At 53.1% G+C, this 5,173-nt stretch overlaps 1 protein-coding gene across 1 annotated transcript in view; it reads left to right on the top strand.

The window, feature by feature from the left end:
• The first annotated feature begins 4,927 nt into the window (after positions 1–4,927).
• Positions 4,928–5,173, top strand: part of LMCD1 (LIM and cysteine rich domains 1) — a 23,696-nt gene continuing 23,450 nt past the window's right edge. Inside the window, exon 1 of the mRNA XM_042013214.1 lies at positions 4,928–4,967. The gene's annotated coding sequence lies outside the window, so the exon portion shown is untranslated. The remainder of the gene's footprint in view (positions 4,968–5,173) is intronic.

The raw sequence follows: 5,173 nt of genomic DNA, 5'->3' as shown, positions 1-5,173 counted from the left end.
CTTCATGGACATTGCATGTCATTTCTCACTTTATAGACAGGCCCACAGAGTTCCAAGCCTCCAACTGATTCATGATTTCAAGGGCTTTACTCACTACAAAGAATCTTATGATGATGAAACCATTGCGTAAACTTTGGAAGAAAGATCCTGCATGAATATAGCCAAATTAGGAAAGCCCTACCGTAACAGCTGTGTTCAAAACCACACGTATTGCTGGTTTATTTTTTAATCTACATTACTGAAGCTATTTTTGACTACAAATGGGATGACTCATTTGATCACAACCAGTGAAAAAACATTGTGTGTGTGTGTGTGTGTGTGGCCACAAAATATTTCTTAGAGTGGATGCAGTATTTTCTTTCCTTCCTACTTCAATCCTATATCTCTTTAAATCAACCACAGGCAAAATCAGCACATACAGAAATTTAGGTTTTCTTAGTCAATATTTAATAGAAAAGGAGCTGCCTGGATTTAAGTGGCCTTTGTCTGCCTTTTTGATTCATTTCTTCCATTTATTTTCCTGTCAGTTCCCTTTGATTGCTCTGCTCCAACTGGGGATCCAGGAGATGAAAATTTCTTCAGAAATACTTCAACCAAATCTGTAGCTTTACTACTATGCTCACGGAAGGGGGGAAAACACTTAACTGAAAGCAGCTGCAGAGCCGTATTTTCAACTTCATTTATCCCTTTATGTTTTTACAAAAGAGAAAAATTGAAAATTAGCCAAGAATGTAATACCAGAGTCTCTCCCTAGAAAACACGGCAGAGTTTGCAGTAATCCCTTTAACCACAGCACCAGTGTCTCTTTCTTCAGCACACAAACGTTGCTCTCAGAGGGCCGAAAGCCCCGTCCCACGAGGTGCTGCTGGGGTGGTCCCTGCTGGCACCTCAGGGTGTGCTGGCTGCCACCTCACCAACCCACAACATCAGAAATATTCATCACTTTGGGCCATTTCTGTTGTCTGTGGGTCAGATTTGCACTTGAATTAATCAAGGAGCCATTCAAGCAGCTCTTTTAAATGGACACTCTTGGTATGGATTGCCAAGGTATGGATGGTGGTAGCATCAGGGCTCCCTGGGCTCATCAGCTCCAGAGCCCCACTGCTTCAGTCTCCTGGGGGACAGCAAACCTCACTTCCAGCTGCCAGGTTTCATTCCCTTTCTCCACAGATGCCTTTTATTTCTTCACAACAAAGCTGGTCAGCATCAATTCCAGGCAGAAGTTTGGCCCTTTCCTGCACGTGGGATTCCTGAGGAAATCGTGAAATCCTTAAGAATCTCTTTTTGTGCCCCCCACTCTGCCACTGCCCTGTGGCCGGGCTCCAACCTCATTGGCCTGCTCCGTGCATGCCTGGTCCCCCCAAAGCCCCCCTCAGTCCCCAGCCAGGCAGCTCCCAGATGCCATTCTGACCAAGAGATATGGATGGCTTAAGGAGCTTTAAATCACAGAATGGTGTTCTCACAGATGACCTCATACATCCTTTCCTCCCCTGTCCTCGGTGACTCCAATAAACTCCTGACCTCGTGGACCGATGAAGACGAGCTCAGAGGAGCAGGGCAGTCTGGCTTCACCTCCAGCAGCTCATCAGAAACAGCCAGGAGCAGAGCTGGGATCACACACCACTGCTGGTGCCATCCTGCCAGCAGAAACGGGATTGCCCAGGGACAGGCTGCTGCCCCCGGAGCTCAGCAGACCCCGAGGGCACCTGAGGAAGCCCTGTCTGGTGACACCTCTGCGGGAATAGTTTTGTCCTAATAAAAGCTGCCAGTGAATCAACAGGAAGCTGAAATCCCTGATTCTCATAATGGAGCATCTTTGCCCGGTTGTCAGCAAGTGACGGGGAATGACTCCTGCAGGGATCAGCTGTGTTTAGTCATAGGATGATTCTGTCTCTTCCTAGCAGAGAGCTAAGTATAGCCCAGCCTCATCACTCAGCAGTGATCCCCGCTGCTGGCGTCCCTCCCATGCTCGGAGCCGCCTGGAACTCACCTCCACCTCTCCCTGGCTGCCCCCCTCTGCTCCACAGCCTGCCGGGACGCTGCAGCACACTGCACCCTCGGGGACAGCATTTACGGTTGTTTATTCCTGTTTATTGACAGGCTGAGTCGTTCAGAAACCTGGAAACTAAAATAGTCCCCATCCAGCTTGGCTGCGTTTCCCATCCCAAAGAGCTCCCACCATCAGGGGCTTCCCAAGGAGGTTCTGAACGCTGGGAATAACCTGCCCTTGGTGTGCCTTCTCACTCTGCCTATGTTTCACTATCACTTGTCATGATTTATTTGTGTTATCATTAATTACAACTGTTCCAGATGTATTTTATTGTAAAAGGAAGCATCTAGAAGGGTTTTAACTCTTATTCTAATGTTGGTTTTATTGTCTTCCAACATTCAGTAAGCACAGAGCCTCATTACACCCTGTGTCGAGCTGTTTCCATGCTGCTCGAAAGCCTTGGCTGCTCAGTCCTGACCAGCACCTGCAGCCTGCGGGGGCACGGTTTTGCAACTGCTGCTTAAAACTAAAACCAACAAACAAAAACCCAGCCAAATCTGTCACTTTTACATGTAACATCTCCCTGCTACATGAATTTGCCCCTCCACGCTTGTCCCACGCATGACCTCAGCTCCTGATGAGCGCGGGGGATGACAGAGACCTGCCACAGTGTCCCTGCGGTGGGAGGCAGCATGGCAGTGCCACTGCTCCTGCTGGGTGCTGGCCTGTCACCCCATGCCTCGTGGTGCCCTGAAATCCCTTGGTAAGTTCTTTCCTAAGTCCCAGGTCGCCACGTGTGTGTGTGCCTTGGGAAAGGGAGATAATGTCACCCCATTGCCATGTCAAACGTTTCCCGGGGCTGCCAAGCCCTTCATGGGTTTGAAAAACAATATCCCTGTGCTGTTTGTTCTCTCTGCTCGCTCCCAAAATGCCTCTGGAAGGTCAGGTTCAAACACCCTCCCTGGAGGGATTTTATCTCTCCAGAATTTCTCTTCTGTCTTTGCTTTTTAACCCAGATCTTTCTGAGGATGTTCAAATACCTCTTCTAAGAATGTTCAGACATTCACTCAGGGGCACATTCCTGCTCTGCGGAGGGGCTGCCAGCCCCCAGTGCCCTTGGCCTCTTTGCTGTACCTCCCCTGCTCCTTGCACTCTCTGTCCTGAAGAGGATGAATCCCTTCTCCCAGGGCCGGATCCCGGGGGCACTGCCCGCTCCGTCCGGCGCCCGGGGAGAGCCCCACCAGTGCCCGGGGCCGCGGGAGCCCAGCGCTCACCGCCGAGGGCGATGGCATTGCTGTCCCAGCGGATTCTGAGGCTCGAGTGGAGAATTCAGTGACCCAGCTGCCCCTGCACGGACCCGGGCAACACATCCCACAGGCGGGAGCAGCAGAAAGTCCTCTTCTTGCTGGGGAAGCAAAGCGGGGTTGGGGACGGCAAATACAGTCCTGTGCTGCGTTCCCATCTCCCCCCAGTGAGGTACCGGCTTCTGCCGCTGTTCACTCATTTCCCTGTCCACAGGGCTGCTGTAAATTCTATTCCTTCATTTGGAAAAGCGTATCCAAGTCCAAATGATCCTGGGATATCTGTTTCCCTGTTCCCCTTCTGTGAAGGAATGCTGCGAGAAATCCCAGGAAAAAAAAAATGTACCAACATGGGAGAAATTAAATCTACACGAGTTTAGGATTTTTTTTCCAGATTACAGTTCTAAGGAGACAGTTCAGCTCTGAGCAGGGGTTGTGCTCCCAAATCACAACAGGCAGCTGGATCCTGGTTTCTGTTATTTCAGGGTTTTCCCTGGACTCAATGAAGGCACAATGAAGAAGGGAGAATGGCTGGGATCAGTGGGAAATGGAGAAGCGGGGGAGTGAGCTGGGAGCATGTGAAGCCCTCCCTCCCTCACCTGCACAAAGGGGCTTTGTGCTGGACCTCCTGGCCACAGCAGGAGCAGGCAGGAATGTTTGTTGGAGCAGGCAGGAATGTTTGCTAAAGCAGTAAAGACCTCACCAATCCATGTTAAAAAAAAACCAAAATACAAAAGGCAATAGATTGTCATTCAGTGCTCTACATCCATTGAAATAACAAGAGAAATATGGTTTCGGGCAGTTTCTTCTGCTAAAAACATTCTGTGTCCGTCTGCTGTGATAAACTGCCCCAGCACATTCCTGTCTGATTCAGAAATCCCTTTCCCTGCACTTGGTGTCAGAGACTGGGATGGGAGGATGGTGGAGCAGTGGGACAGAGGGACTGCGGGACAGAGGGACCGCGGGACAGTCCCAGCCCAGCCACAACAGGCAGCTTGGCTGGAGAGCTGCCAGCTCACTCCACCCCAGCCAGGGGCTGCACAGTGCTTGGGTACCCACAAGCAACAGCCCCATCCCTCCCCTCCGCACCCCTCTCTGGCACCGCTGCTTTGGGGCAGGAACGCTTATAAATACCATTCTTTTCTTTCTTTGCCCTCTTTATTTAAGCCCCGGGGGCTGTGCTGTCCTAGCACAGAATCCCAGAATGGTTTGGTTATTGAAAAGGATGACCTTTATCCACTTCCATCCTCCCTGCCAAGGGCAGGGACACCTTCCACTGTCCCAGGCTGCTCCAAGCCCCGTCCAACCTGGCCATGGACTCTTCCAGGGATGGGGCAGCCACAGCTGCTCTGGGCACCCTGCGCCAGGGCCTCACCACCCTCCCAGGGAAGGATTCTTCCCCAGTTGCCGATCTCACCGTGCCCTCTCCGAAGCCATTCCCCCCGCCCTGTCCCTGTCCCTGTCCCCCTTTCCACGATCCCCGTTCCCGCCGCGGGCACGCGCCCACGTGCGCGAGTTCCCCCGCGCGCCCCGCCCCCCGCACGCCATTGGCCAGAAAAGTTCCGGGGCGGCGTCGGATTGGCTGAGAGCGGCGCGCGGCCCCCGCGCGCGCCAATGAAATGCGGCGCTCGGGCAGCGCGAGCGGCGGCGGCGCGCGAGCAGCGGAGCGGGCGGAGGTGAGTGCGGAGGGACAGCGGCAATGATCCCGATCCAGGGACAGCCCGGGGGACAGCGGGAATGATCCCGATCCAGGGACAGCCCGGGGGGACAGCGGGAATGATCCCGATCGAGGGACAGCCCGGGGGGACACCGGGAGCGATCCCGATCCAGGGACAGCCCGGGGGACACCGGGAGCGATCTCGATCCAGGGACAGCCCGGGGG

This window comes from Corvus kubaryi, unplaced genomic scaffold (assembly GCF_017639235.1).
Source record: "Corvus kubaryi isolate FWS band 111438036 unplaced genomic scaffold, C.kubaryi_AGA036_p1.0 136, whole genome shotgun sequence".
NCBI lineage: Eukaryota > Metazoa > Chordata > Aves > Passeriformes > Corvidae > Corvus > Corvus kubaryi.
The sequence above is the reverse complement of the archived record's forward strand: the minus strand, read 5'-3'. Positions and strand labels throughout refer to the sequence as shown.